Raw genomic sequence first — 21,797 nt, forward strand, 5'->3', positions numbered from 1 at the left:
GTGGGAGGCAGTGGTGGCAGCACGGGCATGGCATCGAGCTTGCACAAACGGACAGTCGCAGCTTGCAAGAGTAGCATGCGCAACGAGCAGGTACATCACATCCCTGATTATATCTAATTCAACTCTTCAATTTCTGGCCAATAGTTAAGCCAGGCGGTGTTGTAAAACTGCTTGTATGTAGGGAATCTATGAGAAAATGAAACCAATTTCTACTTATTTTATAACTCCCCCAATCAATACTGAACTGACTAAATCCGATGTATCTAATCAAGTTTCCAGTGCAAACATACAAGCTCATGTTGTTCTTGAGCCTGAAGTGTCTAATGAACAGACTGCTAATGAAGGATTTGATGCAAACATTTTACATGCTCCTAGTGATGAACATATAGTGTCTAATGAGGGATCTAATGCAAGCATTTTGCAAGATCATTGAAGGATTTAGTGTCTAATGATGATCTACTATGTTGAGAGAGACAGAGATTTGCAGGCATTGATGACAAGCAAATTATAGTGCATTTTCATAGCTTGAGGAAACGTCGAGGCCATCTACCAGAAAGTCCCCGTATCATGACAACATAACATAAATACTTTTCTAATCTGTTGTTTGAAATTATTGGCATACTTGTGCAGGATAGATATATTGATATGCAGTTTGCACACTGGTTATACGTGCAATTACACTTCGATATTTTCAGCCAGAGAACGAATAATTCAAGCAGGTACAGACCATGTTTGTAGTCCTTGTACACCATATTGCATTTTGTCTTTATAATTTACACTACTTTGAATCATTAGTTGGTTTTCAAAGTGCATGTAGCTTCACATTTCTCAAGTTATGTTGATTTCCGGAGTGCAAGTGCCTTCGTATTTTTTAAGTTAAATGTTCGCCCCTGGTAACTTGAATTCGTGGATCAGCCACTGCACACAAATCATACACGAATGCCAGTACGAATTAAATAAATGCAGGGACTTACGCTAGCTCATTGTACAGGCTCACTACAGCTCTGCTTGCGCTTGGGATGTTCCATGTACAAGTCCATGTGACCACTTGCTTGGATGTGCAGGCCTTGTGCTCCTTGCATCCCCCTCTGCATTTTTGACATGATGAATGGTTGATCAAATAAGAGGAATCGACCTTGATGTTGTATCGGAGGACAGATACTTACAAGGTTATACGGGTGTGCAGGATGTGTACCAGATCCCATAGCGCCGTCATGCTTCGCTAAAAATGGATTTGCTTGTTTCGGATGATATCTCCAGAAGAAATAAGAGTTAAAGTCAGAGTTGCACAGGCGTGTAAGCTAAGAGAGCAGTGAAAGGATATCCAAACATCGTCGGAACAGTGCACAAGGGAGTGATGTGTGGATACCTAGTTCGGGCTGGCATTTGGGCATACTCGCCTAGCTAGAGTGCGGGTCACTTCAGAGCCGTTGAGGGTGATGCACTGGCATTGGCTGGCCACGCACGGATGCAGATCTTCAATGGTAGCGGAGCGCTACGATGCGGTGGACGAGACCATTGGTGAAGCCCCAATGGCCTCGGGGGGTGGAGGTGCGACGATGTGCTCGGTGAAGTAGCCCCGGTGAGCTGGGAGACGGCATCGGTGAAGTGCACCTGATGCGATGGAACTCGGTGTCTGTGAGGCACGTCGGTTGCGGCGGCCGACATTGTCGGTGGACCACCCGGTGCGGTGGACGAGGGCGTAGATGAGGTGGCTCCGGTGCGGTAGTGAAGCGCGATTGTCGTCTTCGTCGTCGTCGTCGTCCGGCACAGAGGTGGGGAACGGTGGGGAAAGAGATGAGACGAGGGGTGATTCAAGGGTTGGCGGTGAATTAGGGATTTGAGCAATCTGGGCGCGGAAGGGGACGGTGGAGAAGAGAGATTTTGCAGGGTTGGAATTGGGGCCGCCAGATATTTCAATCTGAAACGTGGAAGCGCGAACTTATATTGTCGTCGTCCTTTTTGGGGGGAGGGGGCGGGTGGCTGGGTGCTATGCGTCCGTCCGACACACGCGACCACCCCGACACGACTATGCTTCGGTGCCTTAAGGCACCTGCCTTTGTGTCCATGACATGTGGGCCCAACAGGTGGCTGGCCCACATGTTAGTGACCCAAAGGCAGTTGCCTTTAAGGCACCGAAGCAGCGTCCACCCCGACACGACCCTGGTCTACCAAGTGCGCCTACATTTGAGAATGCAAACGAATCTTCTTTCATTTGCAAACGAATCTGTATGTATTACCATACCCATGTTTCCTTGCAATAATTAGTCATTCGAAGCGAGATACCCCATCCGTTCACTTTTGTAAGTCGTTTCAGACAACTTAAAATGAACTGTTTTGCACATTGTCTGAAATGTCTTCAAGGTCTTATAAAAGTGAATAGAGGGAGTACTATAAATTAATTAATGAGGAGTTATTTGAAAAAAAAATCGAAATGGTACCCACGCTAACGTGGATTAGAGTGTGTGTCACATAATTAGTTATTTGAATTAGAGTTTGTGTCACGTAATTAGTTATTTGAATTAGAGTGTGTGTCACGTAGCGATCTCCAATTCTAACGTGGATTTCGCATTTCACTGTATCCACGCTACTTTTTTAATACAAATTCATATGTATATGATGAACACCATAGTAGTGAGAAAACTTTTGGATGGATTCAAACATATGGCCTACAAAATAGCACAACAAACTGAGTCAATGTCAACTTTTCGAAACTTAGTATGGCACGAATTCGAAATAAATACCCGTATGCCTGGTCCTCGGTTCAAATCTTACAATGTACACCGAATTGAAACATCAATATTAAGTCTCATACTATGTACATTCAAATTTTGTTTTTAGCCCCCCCCCCCCGCACAAACGCTACATACTTCCTGTATTGGTCAATCTTTCTCTCCTAACCACCTTAGGAAGCTATCGGTTTCCAACACACGTTCATTCTTTCTCTCCATGTTTTGATCTCTAAGTCTCTCAACTACACAACCCCCTTTTCCACTCTGTTACCAAATGTATTTACCTCACACACCCACGATTGCACCCCATGCCGAGCTCCCTCTCTCTCCCCCCTCTCCCTCTCACCCTCTCGCGCTAAATACATGCATTGCCTATCTAGCCCCCCCAACCTCTCATGTGCACGCACGCACGTTGTATATCTAGGTCACTCCCTCGAGACTGTCTCACTCTTTCTTCTGCACGGCGGGCCACACTCGCTCAATCTCGCTCTCTTTATCTGAGTCTCGTTTAACCTTGTTTTCTTTCACACACAAATGATATATCTCCCTGTTCGGGCCTCAATCGACACACTCAATACTCTCTCACGCAGATTGTCTATCTAGGTCAGTCCGTCCAAGTCGCCGCCACTCTTTTGACCTCATGGTGGGCCACGCTCACTCAATCTCTCTCTCTCTCTCTGTATGTCTCGATTGACCTCGCTCTTTCTCGGACAAAAATGATATATCACCATGTTTGAGCCCAATTCGACCTATTCACATTGTATACTCTCGCACGCACATCGTCTATCTAGGTCACTCTCTCCAACCCGTCTCACTCTTTCAATCGCACAGCGACCCTATGTGATCGGTTGACCTTGCTTCCTCCCACGCACAAAATATATCTACACGTCTGTGACTGGATCATCTCTCAAGCTCTATCTTACAGCCCTCACCCTTGCCAAAAAGCTCAATCGGACAATATCTCTCCAGAGCATATATATTTGTTCAATGAATGTCGGACCACACTCACTTTGTCTCTCTATCCATATGTCTCTCGATTGACCTCGCTTTCTCACACTGTATCTTCCACGCGTTGAAGCTACTACCTCTCCATCCCTCGCTAAGCCAGAGCTATTTACATTGCGAGGGGCACTCCAACCTTGGATTAATTTGTGTAGGCATTTATTCCGGTCGGTTTAGAATATATTTTTGTAGCATTTGGCCCACAACTACTCCAAACACCGTTGCAACCCACGCAACTCCCCTAGTTGATTTCCCTCTGGCTCGGTCATCGCTCTCTCACACGTCCTTTCTCACCTTCAACGTTGCACCATGGTATTATTGAAAAACTATGTTGTTCTCTTTAATTATTATAAATAAGCTACAAAACTACACACCGATAGACCACTTGGAATGGAACAAATTTTGACCCACAAATTAAAGTGCTACAAACTACACACCGAGGGGCCCACATGTCATGAAACAAATTTGGACCCATATACAAATTAAAAAATAAAGGACGAGGATCGAACATGCGACCGGGCCTTCAAGCCAGATGTCAATAGGCAACATACGTAGAATAGCAATGTTTGTTGTACCCCCTTTGTTCACATGATGTTTTTATATTACCACAGCCTAATTAATGGTTAACATGTAATATTATTTTTAGTACTATTCGCCTTCACTTACTGATGGGTTCCATGTGTGCTCTCTCTCTCCTCCCCTTCTGCGTTTAGATGCACGGGCAAACAGGAAGAACTCGCGGGCGATGTTGCCGTTGACCATATCTGGACGCGTTCACAAGTCACGGCACCAGTTTCACGTACTAGCGGCACTAGTCAGTGTGTACGTGCAATGCACGTTAATTTGGAAGTATATTAAGTGCATGCGGATATTAACTACTAGGATATTATTTGCGGGTTGTCATGTGATTAGCACTATTTTTGGCATGAAATTAACTGCATGCTAAACGTGTTGAGCGCTCGACATTGAAGCAGTCTAGGTCGCTGGATGCAAGGAATACATGTGGCTTGATGACGTTTTATATTTAATTTGATACGGCTCTAGCAGACCATTCAATTGATCAAACCATACATTTCGTTCAGTCTGACTCCGACTTTAAATTATACGACGGTCGATATAAAATAAACAGAAATAATAAACCTTCGGATTTTAAGCATGGCAATCCGAACGTTTTTCATGGCAAATTTAGATTACGCGACGGCGGTGGGGGCGTCTCGTGGTGGGAAGCGGCTCCTCTGTCGTGCTCTGTGTGTCGTCGGGCCACTGACCAACGGCAACGGCGGCGTCTTGCGCCATTGTTGGCATACTCTTGGACATTGGCCTAGCTTCAAGGAAGGCCAAAATGTTCTGGACTTCGGAGCGAGTCAGCTGGCGGGAGGAGGTGACTGGCGTTGGTGCAAGGAAGTGCTCGACGGCGGCCATCCATGCCACTGAGGGGGGGCACTGGCACCCGCGCGGGGACAGGCACTGTCAACGGCGCGGCGGAGACATTCGTGTGCACGGGCACCAGCACGGGCACGCATGTCAGTGCACGCGCAGGCGCATGCGCTGGCAGATGCACGGGCGCGTGAAAGTCGGCGGGGACCTCATGGAACCCCGTGGGATCAAGATCGGTGACAATGTGCGACTCCCAGCCCATCAATGCCACGGGAATGGGTGCTGGCGCAGTCGGGGCGACGGGAGCCGGAACGGGAGCGGGGACAGGCGCGGCGTCTTCCCGCAAGGCTAGTTCAAGCTCGTCCCAAAGCGCCTTATGTTTTTGAGACTCCGGCTGGGTGTCTTCCTCAGGAAACTGGAACACTAAGGGCAGACCATCGTGATGCGGCATGGCGTACGTTTAGGTCAGGCTAGTTGGAGGTAGACGACAAGAGAATCGGAGAGGAAGAGAGAGGTTTGTAGCGATACCGAGAAGTGCAGGGTTGATTTTAAACTGCGGCACCGGCGACATTAAAAGTGGGAGCAGTTGGGACGATGGTGGGCGGCGGAGCCTGGTCAAAGGGCTCGCCTCCCGGTGAGCCTGCACAGCGGTCTGCTCGCACGCCTCCCTGACAGCCGGCGTAGCGGTCTGCTCGCACGCCTCCCGTCGACTCACACACTTGCTCGGACGGCACCTGCCGATGAGAAGCGGGGACTCGTTGCGGCACGTAAACTCCCACGGTTTCAATAGTGAAAGTGTTCGCCTTAACGTGACAGGTCTTTGTTCCAAAATACCTTGGCTCTTCATTTGTGCAACTTGTCATAAGCAGCTTGTCTCTAATTGAAGAAAAAACTTACGAAGTAATATTTGTGCCATATCACGTGACCATGCTTAGTTTCAAGAATTTATGCTCACTTTTGGATTTTCTGAAATTTAAGATCCAGGATTGGAAACAATATCATAACCTGCATCATGCAATAAATTTTCAAGTCGTACATCTGTCCTGTTGTATTTCTTAAGAAAGGATTTGGTCAAACATTTTTCTTAGTTAGACTTCAGACAAGTTATATATGCAAAGTAAAAAGATAATCCCTCCGTACCAGTGCATTGCCTGATATATTAACTCAAGTACTAGGCACGAACAAACGGGCTCAATTCTGTGCTCATCCTGGTGTAGTAGTAGTAGTACTAGGCAACGCAGTTGACGGGTGACCTTGACAAGCGGCTACTGAGGGAATTGAACCGTGATCGGCATGGTAGGTAACGTTGTCTAGTTACTAAAGCATCCCTCCGTTGTTCATCGGTAGTCATTATGGACCGAGGACATGAGGGGAATTTCCTAGGGCTGGAATTCTGGCCGCCAGATTTTTGACTTGAAACGCTGAGGCTCGACTGGTTGGGGTTGCCTAATGTGCGTACCACGCACGCCACCGAAGGACACGAGCTCGGTTTTTTTTAGGATCAACACGAGCCTAGGTCTGACTGGTACTCCGTTGGGTCCTACCATTCGAGAATACAAAAGGAACCTTTTAAATTGCCGAACGAATCTATGTGTATTACAATACCCATATTTTCCTTGCAAATACTAATCTCAACGTGGTAATTGATTTATGACGAGTTGTTGAATTAGAGTGATTTTGTGATATAGTGATCTCAATGTGGATTTCACATTTCATGGTATCCCTAGTAAGTTTTCCAATGCAAATTCAAATTTAAAAGATGAACAATATGGAGGTGAGAAAACTTTGTATGTATCAAGCATATGACCACACACACACACAGATACACACGCACGAACACAACAACAATCCAATAAGTATAGTGCATCTATTTTTCCAAACCATGCATGTATGACACGAATTCAAAAATACTCCTTCTATTCCTAAATATTAGTCTTTTAGGGAGTTCAACAAGTGACTACATACGGAGCAAAATGATTGAATCTAGACTCTAAAATATGTCTATATACACCCATATGTGCCAGTCCATTTGAAGCCTCTAAAAAGACTAATATTTAGGAACGAAGGGAGTAAAATGTAAGACATACATGGTCCTCAGTTAAATATTTAAAATGAACATGAAACTGAAACATGAATATTAAGTCTAGTACTACAGTACATGCAAATGTTGTGTTGAGGCGGAGCTATGATTGTCGGGGGTCAACCCCACGACCTTAGATAAAATTGTGGAGCTCTGTTTAGGGTTGTTTAGATTATATTTGTCCCCACCCTCCCAACCACCGATTGGTTGTGCACCCCCCACCCCTCCTCCCCGGGAGAATATCATGTGCCCCCATACCTTAGATGCTATATGCCGATACGAGTTGCTTGGAGCTTGTAGATCTGAGATATAGCAGCTCACATGATGTGTCTTAATATTTTTGCAGGAAACCTTGACGAGTTTGAGAATTGCACACAATTTGTACAAAAACTACTTAGATGCCCTTTGATCCCATATCCAACGACCTCGAAGCTCGTATCACCGTAGCATCTAACATGAAGGAGGACATCATATTCTCCTGTATGTAAGAATATCATGTGCTACCACACCTTAGATGCTTTGGTGATACAAGCTCTTCGGAGGCGTTGGATTTGTGACCCAACACCTCCTCGGTGGTTCGAATGGTTTTTTGCAGAAAAGCCCCAAAAGAGTTCAGCCACTGCTTACAAGCACAAAGACTGCTCAGATGCCATTGGATCTCAGATCAAACGACCTCCAAGCTCGTATCACCGTAGCATCCAAGCTGCGATAGCACCTTATGTTTTCTCGCACGGGAGAGTATGAGGTGCTCCCGCACCATAGATTCTATGGTGATATGAGTTCACTGAGATCTAACGACCCATAGTAGGAGGTTTGAATGTTTTTGCAATATACGGCTGATAGAGTTTGGGAAATGCGCAGAAAGTACAAGTACTACGCATGTGCCATCTGATCACTGATCATACGACCCAGATGCTCATATCACTGTAGTGGCTAATTAAGCTACGGGGAGCACCTAATATGAGCACCGGGGAGCCGTTGGATCGAAGATGCAGCGGCACACACGAGGCATGAATGTTTTATTTGCAAAAAAACTTTGGAGAGTTTGGAAATTGCGCATAATTACAAAGACTACTCCCAAGCCATTGGATCTCACTTCCAACGGTGTAAAAACTCGTATCACCATAGTATCTAAGCTGCGGGGTGGATGTGATATTCTATGCCGCTGTCATTTTTGTTCGTAAACTTGCAAAATACGTGTAATTCGTGTCGTTACTTGTCTAACCGCGCAAAGTGTTTGTTCAAAAAAACCATCCTACACTGAAATATCGGAACAACACATGGGGGTCCCACTTGTCATTAATCAAATTTGGACCTAAAACTAACAAATCTGAAAGACGAGATTCGAACTGGTAACCTGGACTACAAAGCGTAAGTCGATAGCCTGAAAAAACAAACGGTTATTGGCTTTGTCCCATAACTTGATTTTATACAGTACTTGCGTTGAGTAGAGTAGAGGGAGTGCCTTGTCAACACGTGCATGACCGTTGTCTCACTTACTGGTGGGTCCCAGGTCTGCGATCTCAATCTCTCTTCTCTCCATCGTCTAACCTTTGCACGGGCACACATGAAGAGCGGCGCTAGCTTGCCGTGGTGTTATTACAACTAAAAAAAGGCTTGGAAAATAGAAGAATCGCCTAGAACAAGAGACCTTGTGGCTAGTCGAGACGGAGCTAACCACATCTATCCTCCGTGCCACGTTTGCATGATGAAGCTGTGTGGCTAGTGGGGTGTTTTCGACCGACTGGCTGGGTCCCGAGGTCGAACCATAGGTACTATGTCTGATACGGTATATTTTTACACGCACATTTTTCCTCCGTGCCGAGACGTGGCACACCCTACCGCGCGGTTTCAGGGTCCTCCCGGGTGGTGCACGCATATATTCTTCCTGACATGGGATGCCCTACCGCGCGTTTTCTGGGCCCTACTCGGTCGTAGCGCCGAAGCAAGTAAATGAGTCATCAAATCACAAAAGACCACCTTTCCCGCCGAGTACATCAATGAAGCACGGTGGCTAGCTAGTTGGTCTAGTTCGACCGATTAGCTAGGTTGCCACCACATTTGTTTTTTCACCCCTTTTTTATCTACTTGCCGGTAGGTAAATTTAAATATCCATCGCGGTGTTGCTCTGGTGTTTGGGTGCGGCAGGATTTTTAATTTTTTGATTGACGGGAGCAGGCGCGACAGGATTTTTAATTTTTTGATTGACGGGAGCAGGCGTGGCAGCAATTAGTCACGAAGACTCCGCCTTTAAAAACCCACTGCTCCCTGATGTGAGAAGTTGTCGACTGGTGTTTTACCGTGGTGAAAACCAAAAGATTCTCCACTCCCTCCGCCTTCCCGTAGATTGCATTGCCTTTCAGCCGTTTTGCCCCCTTTGCTTCCTCTCCCCATTGCTTCTACCTGGTGCCATGGCGGCGCAGCAAATCACGGAGTCCGAGGTGAGGCGCCTGACACAGGAGCTCCATGCCAAGGATGTGGAGCTCAGGGCCAAGGACGTGGAGATCCGTGAGCTCAAGGAGGAGAGGAGTGCCATGCTCCTCCGTTATGTGCGGGAGTTCACGGAGCTTCAAAAGCGGCAGGCGTCCACCAAAAAGATGCTCGAGGCGTCGGCGGTGTTGCTGTGGAAAGCGGGAGATATGATAGACCATCAGGGGAGCCGGCTGGAGCGCGAGCGGGCCGATCGTGACGAGGTCCAGGATTGCCTCAGCCACTTGGTGAACCAAGTTGCCACGCACGTATTGCGGCTGCGCGATGCCTACCGTCGTGCCAGCGCGACGATGCCGGCCGTCGGGCTAAACCCGTTCGACCACCCGGTCGACTTCAACGAGTTGCGGCTTCCTGACCTGGTGTCCTTCCTCACCTATATCTCCGAGGAGCTGAGCCGTCTCCGCGCGATGGTGGGGGCTAAGCTGGACAAGGAGGGGTTAAGGGCTGCCGTCGCCGTTGCCGGGCGAATCCTTTCAGGGCTCCGTCACCGGAATCCATTCGTGCCATTGGACGCCGTCTTTGACGAGCTGGCTCCCGTCGACCGGGAGTAGGCTCTGCGGGCGGTTGCACCCTGCATCACCAACGTAGTGCGCGTCGAGAAGCAGAGGGACTTCGGTGGTGTGTAGGCGCCCTCTGCATGGGCATGTCCATGTCTTGGCGCAACATGACCGTTGGATCAAACTCAGACGGTGCAGATCAGTCACTGTAGCACAAAGCGTGTGGGTGTGTTTGGTTGCATTCTCATCTCAATATAGTTGTTTCCTCTTCGTGTATTTTTGTCAACCTACTAGTGTGGACTCATGCACCCTTCATGCACTCTGCCAATCACCCAAAAGTGGGTCGAGAAGGGAACTTTTGCTCCCATCCCGTGCACCCTTCATACACCCTGCCTAACACTATTCATGCTTCATATGGTTCATGTTTCGTGGAGTACTGTAGCACCGTACTCTTCGTGCGTTTTGGACCTAGTTCTGTTAACATTGATCTCACCGTTCATTCTCGACCGGACAGTCAAAAAAGCGGTACTATGTTACATATAGGAGTAGTTGACATGCGCACAACATCATTTGTTATCGTCATATCTTACTACACTAGCAACAAGATTTTGTAGTACTGACGTATGAACCACTGCACATGCCTTGTAGTAGGAGCATTGTGTATGTTCAAGTGGCTGCCGTGTTTCGCACTCCTCCGTCGTAAGAGTGGAAACGCTTGTAGTAATCATTTTTTTCTTCAGAAAAATAGTGGACACGCTCTACCGTGTGGATCCTCCTCCAGCCATGCACTAAATTACTCACTTTCGCCGACGTGTGGGACAGCCAGCACCTGGGTCCACCAGCCATGCACTAAATTACTCCGTAGTAGAGTGATGGTAGACTACCCCGATCGAACTGCCGCAGTAATGCCCAATGAGCCGTCAAATCACAAAACCCCCTCCTTTCCAGCAGTAAGTTGGACGGACGAAGCAACCATCATTTCACTCTTCTCTCTCAGCTTCCTCTCTTGAAGCAAACCCCAGTCGCTTCGCTTCTCCCTCATCTCGTTCCTCCTTTCACTCTTCTCTCTCAGCTTCCTCTCTTGGATGGATGCCGGAGCACCGGCCGACATGATGTCTATGGCTCTGGCCAAAACCGTCGAGGCTCATGGTACGAAGAAGCGCAAGCACCCCGCCGAGACTACCGCAGACAAGCTCAAAGCCATCGCCCTGTCTAAGCCCCCCTCTCCAGGATCCCTCATTAAGCAAGTCCATGTAATGTCTCTTGTTGACGATCTTTTTCTCGATCTTGATCGTGTTTTTTCATCTAACACGCAGTACTAGTATTGGTAGTACAACTTTCTGGGTGATCTTGCATGTGATTTTCGTGTGCCAAATGACGGTTCTAAATTCCTCTTTTGACCAAAACATGCGAGAGGTTGACACCGATTTCTTATAGATTACTTTCAATTACTCCCTCTGTCCCAAATTTCTTGTCTTAGATTTGTCTAGATACGGATGTATCTAATACTAAAATGTGACTTGATACATCCATATCTAGACAAATCTAAGACAAGAATTTTGGGACGGAGGGAGTACTTTATGAACATCAATGCTACCTTTTAAGAGGGTATATTTGCCTCAGTAACTTGTGTTATGGATATTGCATGTAATCCCTCTGCTCTCATGCCTTTGAAGACATGTTCTAGTGTCTTTGTTCACTCATTTCTGTGCATATATGTAGTCATATATGGAGTATAATATCGAAAATCATCTTATATTTCTGAACGGAGGAAGTAATAAAATATGGTTTCTGTTTGAATTAGAACCAGGTCCGCGGTGGAGATGAAGTTCTCAAAGTCATGCCGTGTGAACTGGAAGACCTGATGATGAGTTCTACTGCTGGACTATCCAGCTATTGTGTCCTTGTCGCCACGTGTCCTGAACTAGTGTTTTCTTGTAGCATTGTTGTCAGGCGTGTTCTCGAGGCTGTACTTGACCACAACAATTTCCTGGTTGTGCCTTCAATTACGAAGGGTGTGGTTCTTGTAAAGCTTCCCAACAAATCTGATGCGGCATTCCTTCATCATCATGTTTATGAGTGGAAAGACCACTCTGTTAGGTTCTCCAAGGTTGACAAGATGGTGATGGTGCATGTAGACATCTCACACAAAGTCCATGGCCTAGTCAGTTATGTGGGGTTCATCCCGTAGGTCGTTGGCAAGAAATAGTCTGCAGATTTTAGTTAGTGCAACTTTGCTTGTCTGTAGTAAGTACTATTGTTCAGTACTTGATTTGTGTTTGTGAACCCTGTATTGTTTATTAGTACTTCCGCTTTTGGTGCGTGGTCAGTCCTGAGAACGGTCTATGTTAATGTATGTCCACTCAATTCAATCTGTATATTTTGAAGTATCCAGATCATATTTTTTGTGAGGACGGTTTATCAATTATGGTTACACTCCAATATCTGTATGCATTGCAGGGTTTATCGCACCCACCAGGATTTCCAGTCCCATGGATGTTCGGTCCATACGATTTGTCACGACCTTTGGACTATCCTGCTTGTGGGATTAGGCGGGGCCCCTGCATGCCACGCGTAGTTGGACGATCAATCTTCTGTTTAGTACTTCAACATAGTGATTTCCTGGTAAGGATTCACTCGTGTCACATCAAGTAAATATTATTGATTTACTGTCTAAATCTTCTTGATTTAATGTCATGTTTTCTTTCTTTTCCTGCAATTTTACGATGCAGCTTTTGCCATTTGACATTCATCATAGAATAAACCGTTTGGTTTGCTCTATGATGGCTATTTTTGCAGGTTTCACTTCTTATGTCGTGTCAGTAACGAAGGCACTGCCCATCACTTATATTACTGGAAAAAATTGGATCAGTCTGTTGTCTGAGTACAAGCTGAATCAATATGATGAACTGCAGTTTGGTTTAACAAAAACGCCACAATTAGTCCTTCTCACATTTAAAAGAAATGAAGAAAAAAACTGGATCACGGTCACGAATACTAGTCAAGTTAGAAAGCTGATCATAGCAGACCAGACACGATCGCCGCTATCTCGCACAGATCGAGCACCGGCAGTTGCTCTAGCACTGACAGCAGCAGCAGCTCAGTCTGATCCAGCTGAGGATTGGGCACCGACCGTGTCAGCGGATCAGTCTGATCTACCGGAGGATTGGGCATCGACACCGGCACCTGCTCCGACACCGGCCCCAGCTCTACAAGGAGCACCATCTCCGGCAGCAGTAGCAGCGGCTTCGGCACCTGCACCAACACTTGCACTTGCATCTGCTCCGGCCCGTGCAGTTGCACCGGCAACAGACTGGGCTGCAATTCGCACTTCATATACCAAAGTCCTTACAAAAACCGACATGTCCACGTTCTTGGTAAGTGAGGGAGTCCTGGATTAGGGGGCCTCCGGACAGCCGGACTATGTCCTTTGGCTGGACTGTTAGACTATGAAGATATAAGATTGAAGACTTCGTCTCGTGTCCGGATGGGACTCTACTTGGCGTGGAAGGCAAGCTAGGCAATACGGATATGTATATCTCCTCCTTTTTTGAAACCGACCTTGTGTAACCCTAGCCCTTTCCGGTGTCTATATAAACCGGAGGGTTTTAGTCCATAGGACAACATACAATCATACCATAGGCTAGCTTCTAGGGTTTAGCCTCTCTGATCTCGTGGTAGATCAACTCTTGTACTACCCATATCATCAATATTAATCGAGCAGGACGTAGGGTTTTACCTCCATCAAGAGGGCCCGAACCTGGGTAAAACATCGTGTTCCCTGCCTCCTGTTACCATCCGCCTTAGACGCACAGTTCGGGACCCCCTACCCGAGATCCGCCGGTTTTGACACCGACATTGGTGCTTTCATTGAGAGTTCCTCTGTGTCATCGCTGTTAGGCTTGATGGATCCTACGATCATCGATGGCGATGCAGTCCCGGGTGAGACTTTTCTTCCCGGACAGATCTTTGTGTTCGGCGGCTTCGCACTGCGGGCCAACTCGCTTGGCCATCTGGAGCAGATCGAAAGTTACGCCCCTGGCCACCAGGTCAGGCTTGGAAGCTTGAACTACACGGCCGATATCCGCGGAGACTTGATCTTCGACGGATTCGAGCCCCTGCCTTGTGCGTCACACGGTCACGATGAGTACGATTTAGCTCTATCATCGGACAGTGTTCAGGAGATCGCACCGGCAGCCGCTCCGACCCTCAATTCGGAGCCTGTTGCGTCGTCCATGGATGGGTGGATGGACCCCGCCACGGAGGCCTTATCCTTAGCGGCAATCGAGCCAAACATCGACCTTACCCTACACGAGAGCCGTGTTGTCAATCTGCCGGATCCTTCTCCGGCCACGGACTCCGAACCGCCTGCGCCTGTACCTATCGAATCCGATTGGGTGCCGATCATGGAGTTTACCTCCGCGGATATTTTTCAGCACTCGCCCTTTGGCGACATACTGAACTCATTAAGGTATCTCTCCTTGTCAGGAGGATCCTGGCCGAACTATGTCCAGCAGGACTGGGATGCAGATGACAAAGAAATTCGCTGCCCACCCACCACCCACTTAGTAGCCACTGTCGACGACTTAACTGACATGCTCGACTTCGACTCCGAAGACATCAACGTATGGACGACGAGGCGGGAGACGAAGAGGAACCACTGCCCACAGGGCACTGGACAGCCACTTCATCACATGACGTATACATGGTGGACACACCAAAAGAAGACGATGACGAGGAACGGAAGGACGCAACGAAGGGTTCTCCCCTCGAGAAGCAGTCAAAGCGACGACGTAAGCGCCTCCAAGTCCCGCCTCGGCAGAAACAACAATCATATAGACCCGGCGTTAGAGCAGGGTGAACCATCGCGGGACCACGGCAACACGGAGAATCAAACCGAACAACCCGACTCTGTCAAAGATCATAGTCTGGACGACATCACACCGGACAGACACCCGGAGCAACAGAATGCCCATCAAAGGCTTGTCACCACCGCGAGGAGTCTAAAAAAGCAGAAGCAAAGGCTCAAGGCTGCAGAAGACACACTCTTACTCAACACAGCAGCGAAGTACGGCGGTAATCGCCACACCAAGAGCTACCCGAAACGGAAGTTGCTACCTGAATTCGATGAGGAGGCCTTAGATCCCCCGTAACCAAAAATTAAAACGGCCATCTGGCCGGATAGACGACCTCATGGCCAACATAATGCGGCAACTGATGCCGCACACAAGCCAGTACGCAATCCACGCGAGGGCTTGCATCAAAAGGATGGCGCAACCAGATCCATCTATGGACCAGGCAGGCGCGCTCCAGCATGCAATACAACACAACAAACATCCAAACAATGCGGTACACCCAAATACAGGGGTGCCGCACACCCCCTATGTTTCACCGATGAGGTGCTGGACCATGAATTTCCAGAAGGATTCAAACCCGTAAACATAGAGGCATACGACGGAACAACAGACCCTGGGGTACGGATTAAGGACTATATCCTCCATATCCATATGGCTCGAGGAGACGATCTCCACGCCATCAAATATTTACCCCTCAAACTCAAAGGGCCAGCTCGGCACTGGCTTAAAAGCCTCCCCGAAAACTCCATTGGAAGCTGGGAAGAGCTCGAAGACGCTTTTCGGGCAAATTTTCAAGGGACTTATTTCCGACCTCCGGACGCGGACGATTTGAGTCATATAACTCAACAGCCTGGAGAGTCAGCCAGAAAGCTTTGGAACAGGTTTCTTACTAAAAAGAACCAAATAGTCGACTATCCGGACGCTGAAGCCTTGGCAGCTTTTAAGCATAGCGTCTGCGACGAATGGCTTGCCAGACACCTTGGCTAGGAAAAGCCGAGAACAATGGTAGCATTAACAAGCCTCATGACCCGTTTTTGCGCGGGTGAGGACAGATGGCTAGCCAGATGCAGCACCAGCGACCCAAGTACATCCGAAGTCAGAGATGGAAATGGGAAATCACAACGCAGCAAAAACGATAAGTGCCGGAATAAAGAAGACAGCCCGAAGAGCACGGCAGTAAACGCCGGATTAAGAAGCTCTCGAACAGGTCAGCAAAAGCTGCGCTCTAAAGGCGCCAGAGATGAACTATCCAGCCTAAATAAAATTCTGGACCAAATATGTCAGATCCATAGTGTCATGGTTTTGTCGCGGCAGATGTCCTAGAGAAAGGACTTAGTCGTGGAGCCATCGCGACGGGTTAGCTTGAAGGGGTTAAAGCGGACACAAGGACGCAAGAGAGTTTATACTAGTTCAGCCCCTTCGATGAAGGTAAAAGCCTACGTCTAGTTGTGATGGAATTGATGGGGTTTCGATGACTAGGGAGCAAACAAGCTTCGCCTATGTCTCGAGTTGTTGTCTGTTGTTCTTGAACCGCCGCCGGGTCGTCCCCTTATATACACGGGTGACTCTCGTTGGCTTACGGAGTCCCAATACCGGCTTATAGATGTGTCCGGTTTGGTCTCTTCTTATTCCTAACTTACAATACAGGTTAACTACTAACGCAGGTTTACGGCTGCAGGCCTTGAGCCGACCATGGGCCTTGAGCCCTCCTCTGTCTTCTTGGGATTTAACTTACTTAACTACTGACGAAGTAAACCCGGCCCAGATAGGCCGGTTTACGCCCAGTAGTAATATCCCCAACATTAGGCCCCAGATTGATTTGAACGGGTTCATGTCAATCCTTTAATAAAAGCTTCATCTTCAACATCTTCTTATAAATTGGTAAACCGCCATGATGTCATGTTCTCTGATTGCTGTAAACCGGAGTGACGTCACCTGTCATAACGAAGCTATCCATTATGCTTCTTTGTTTAATAGATCGGCGGAAATCGAGGCGACAGCTCCGTTTTGTGGCCCCTTGATTGTCGCGCCTGACTCATGTTCTTTCGCCTTATAAATAGGACCGAAGGGTCATTTCTTTTCTCCTTCCGTGCCTTCTTCATCTTCCTCGCGTCGCCAGCCTCGGAGCTCCGCCGCCGCCGTCGACCTCTGCCTCATCCTTGGCCGCTTCGTCAACCTGAGTGCACCAGAACATCACGGCAACCTTCCGCATCTTCCTCAGTTCCGGTAAATCTTTTATCTATTCCCTCGCGGATCTGGCCTAGGGTTTCGTAGTTCTTCAGTGTTCATCGTCTGCCTCTTGCTCATACAATAGATCTTTAGATGAATTCGCAAATCTTTATTCTGTGCAATGATAGTTGTTTGACCTTCGCCTTTACTTATGCATCTCAAACCATGGGTCTATATGAACGTTTTGCTCATTGGTTCGGTACTGCTCCTTTGAACCTCTAAGTATTTATCTCTTCTCTGAACTTGCTTCAGATCCAATGCTGTAAAGAAATCTTGTGAAACCTGTTTGTGCATACTTGTCCATCCGCAATCTCAGCTTTTCAATGCTTAGATCAGGCAGTTTAACCTTATAGAAAATTTTCCAAACCGGTATATGCCATTAGTCCCCTTGTTAAACCGCCAGATGTTGGTTGCTTCATGAAACTCCGGTTCAGATAGTTCCGTCTCCGGTTTAACAGTGCCCATACCAACGTACCTTGATCAAATGCATTTTTGAACCGGGATCTTCTACCTTGTAGATTCCATCATGGCCAAGCAAGTATATGAGTGCAATTGGGTTCCTTCTCGCGTCACAGAGGATCAACTGGACGATTTAGTCCTGATTGACGCTTTAGGCAGCAAAGATACCATCCATTGGAGGGCTCCTGGCAAAGAATGCCCTCCGACACCTTGAGAAGGAGAGGTTGCTGTTTTCGTAGATCACTTAGCCCGGGGCTTTAAGCCGCCCGGTTCTAAATTTTACCGGGATGTTTTAGCCGATTTCCAACTCCATCTGCAAGACACTGGCCCCAACTCTGTTACAAATATGTGCCACTTCCAAGTGCTCTGTGAGGTGTTCTTTCAAGAGGAGCCCACAGTGGAATTGTTCAGAGATCTTTTCCATCTAAACCGCCGTACTGAGTTTACTGATGGCTCTAATACGGAGTTGGGTGGCATGGCGATTCAGAAAAGGAAAGAGGTCACATACCCTCACGCCAAGCTGCACAGTCACCCCAAGGAGTGGAATCAAACATGGTTCTACTGCAAAGACACCTCCCCTGCTGGTGAGAATCCCTTGCCTGGCTTTCGTCCGGAGCGGCTCAGCAATACACACCCTTTTCCTCAAAGATTGACTGCCCAGGAGAGAAGCAAATATGCTCCCCAGCTGTCAAAGCTCAGAGCCTTTATGGCCAACGGTTTAACAGGGGTTGATTTGTAGGATCGAAAGTATGTCTAGAGGGGGGGTGATTAGACTACTTGACCAAATAAAAACTTAACCTTTTCCCAATTTTAGTTCTTGGCAGATTTTAGCTATTGTAGGACAAGTCAAGTAATGATCACACAATTCAAGCAAGCATGCAAAGAGTATATTGGCAGGGAAAGTAAAGCATGCAACTTGCAAGAATGTAAAGGGAAGGGTTTGGAGAATTCAAACGCAATTGGAGACACGGATGTTTTTCCCGTGGTTCGGATAGGTGGTGCTATCCTACATCCACGTTGATGGAGACTTCAACCCACAAAGGGTAACGGTTGCGCGAGTCCACGGAGGGCTCCACCCACAAAGGGTAACGGTTGCACGAGTCCACGAAGGGCTCCACCCACGAAGGGTCCACGAAGAAGCAACCACCCACAAAGGGTCCACGAAGAAGCAACCTTGTCTATCCCACCATGGCCATCGCCCACGAAGGACTTGCCTCACTAGCGGTAGATCTTCACGAAGTAGGCGATCTCCTTGCCCTTACAAACTCCTTGGTTCAACTCCACAATCTTGTCGGAGGCTCCCAAGTAACACCTAGCCAATCTAGGAGACACCACTCTCCAAGAAGTAACAAATGGTGTGTAGATAATGAACTCCTTGCTCTTGTGCTTCAAATGATAGTCTCCCCAACACTCAACTCTCTCTCATAGGATTTGGATCTTGTGGAAAGAAGATTTGAGTGGAAAGCAACTTGGGAAGGCTAGAGATCAAGATTCATATGGTAGGAATGGAATATCTTGGTCTCAACACATGAGTAGGTGGTTCTCTCTCAGAACATATGAGTTGGAATTGTGTATGTGTTCTGATAGCTCTCTCCACGAATGAAGAGGAGGTGGAGGGGTATATATAGCCTCCACACAAAATCCAACCGTTACACATAGTTTTCCAATCTCGGTGGGACCGAATCAACAAACTCGGTCAGACCGAAAAGGTAAACCTAGTGACCGTTAGAGATTTTCGGTGGGACTGACATGCAACTCGGTAGGACCGATATGGTTAGGGTTTGGGCATAACGTAATCTCGGTGAGACCGATTACACAAACTCGGTGAGACCGAATTTGGTAATTAGCTAACCAGAGAGTTGGTCAGGCAAACTCGGTGGGACCAATTTGCTCTTTCGGTGAGACTGAAAAGTTACAAAAAGGAAACACTGAATTTACATTGCAATCTCGGTGGGACCGATCCGCTCTTTTGGTGAGACCGAAAAGTTACGAAAGGGAAACAGAGAGTTTGCAATCCCATCTCGGTGAGACCAAGATCCCTATCGGTAGAACCGAATTGCTAGGGTTTGGCAGTGGCTTATGACAAGTGAAACTCGGTGGCGCCGGATAGAAAGAATCGGTAGGACCGAGTTTGGCTTAGGGTTTAGGTCATATGTGGATATGGGAAAGTAGTTGAGGGTTTTGGAGCATATCACTAAGCACATGAAGCAAGAGGCTCATTAAGCAACACCTCATCCCTCCTTGATAGTATTAGCTTTTCCTAAAGACTCAATGTGATCTTGGATCACTAAAATATAAAATGAAGAGTCTTGAGCTTTTGAGCTTGAGCCAATCCTTTGTCCTTAGCATTTTGAGGGTTCCACTTTCACATCCATGCCATGCCAATCATTGAGCTTTCCTGAAATAATCATCTTGGAATAGCATTAGCTCAATGAGCTATATGTTGTTATGAATTACCAAAACCACCTAGGGATAGTTGCACTTTCAATCTCCCCCTTTTTGGTAATTGATGACAATATATAGATCAAAGCTTCGACAAATGATAATAAGCATGAAATATATCGTCGCTTTGAGAAGTATGTGACAAGTAAGAGCTCCCCCTAAATTTGTGCATATTTAAAATTTGCTTTGGACTGCAAATGCACAAGGAGTTAGAGTCATGGGTTACTCTTCCATGTCGCATACATCTTGGTGGAGCGCTTAAAATGATAAGAATGAAATACATGCACTCATCACCAAGAATAGTGAATGATCACATAAGATAGATAAGATAATAGCATTAAGCAAACATTAAGTGTAGCTTATGATCAAACACATGATCATCAATGTCTCACAAGCAATGACATAGTATCTCAAGCACTCAAAAGCAAACAAAGTTCGAAAAACCACCAAATAAAGCAAGAGAGAAAAGCAACACTCTCTCTCTCGAAGCCTATGATCTATACATTTTTCTCCCCCTTTGGCAACAAGTTACCAAAAAGTTCCTAGAAAATGCATAGTGCTAAGTCGACACTCAGGCTTGATCTTCAGGTGGTGGTGGAGTCCGGATCACTCCAAGGACGAAGGCTTCCGTAGACGTTGAAGTAGGCGCTGGAGTTGGAGCTGAAGTAGATGCTGGAGCTGGTGGAACTTAGGCTGTAGCTGGTGCAGACGTGGTGGCTCTAGGGTCAGCAACTGGCACTGCAGACGACCTCGGACCTCGTGGCACTCTAGCAAAGGCATCAGTTGTAGTCCTGCCTCTCCTCTCCTGCATGTCATCTTGGAGCTGCTCCACTGTAGTCTGAATCTCTGTCACCTTGACATCCAAGTCATAGAACTTTTGTTCCATGATTCTCTCTAGGCTTGCCTGGTTCTGAGTTAGGGTGGCTAGTCCTTTCTCAATCCGCAGGGTGGATGCAATCAGGTAACCAAGCTGCTCTTGTTTGGTCTTCAAGAAATATTCAGATGCCTCCTCTTGAGTAGGCATCTTGGCAGCTTTCTCCTTCCTTGCCTTCTCCTTCTTTGCTTGTGCTTGGGCAGATGATGGTTCATTTTCAGTCATCACAACTTGATTGTCCTCAAAATCTGGACGGATGGGCAGGTGTTCCTTGTCCAATAAGTATATGCCCGTGCCCATCTTGGAGTTGATGAGCTCCTGAATCTGAGGGGCATAACCACAGCTCCTCTTCTGATCTGCTGCAGTCCTCTTGATTGTTTCTACTATGAGGCTCATCACTTTGAACTTTCGAGGCACATCAAATACATGAAGCAAATTGATTGCATGGCCTCTGATCATCTTGTGATCTCCAGATTTGGGCAATAAGGTATGCCTAAGGATCCAGTTAATAGTTGGCAGCCCTGACAGAAGATAATGCACTGAGCCAAATTTGAAAGTGTCAAGTGCTTCATTTGGAATTTCCTTGTACATATTGGACATTGAGTTATGATCCATATTTTTCTTGGCATAGATATCCAAGTCATCCTCATGCTCCTCTGGGGCATTGATGAGCTGTGCCCACTCAGCAACAGTAGATTGGTACCTCGTACCTTCAGACATCCATGTAATCCTTCCATCTGGGTAGAAGTGTGCTGTGGA

The sequence above is a fragment of the Triticum urartu genome, chromosome 3A (genome assembly GCF_056163025.1).
Source record: "Triticum urartu cultivar PI428250 chromosome 3A, HENAU_Tu73, whole genome shotgun sequence".
Lineage (NCBI taxonomy): Eukaryota > Viridiplantae > Streptophyta > Magnoliopsida > Poales > Poaceae > Triticum > Triticum urartu.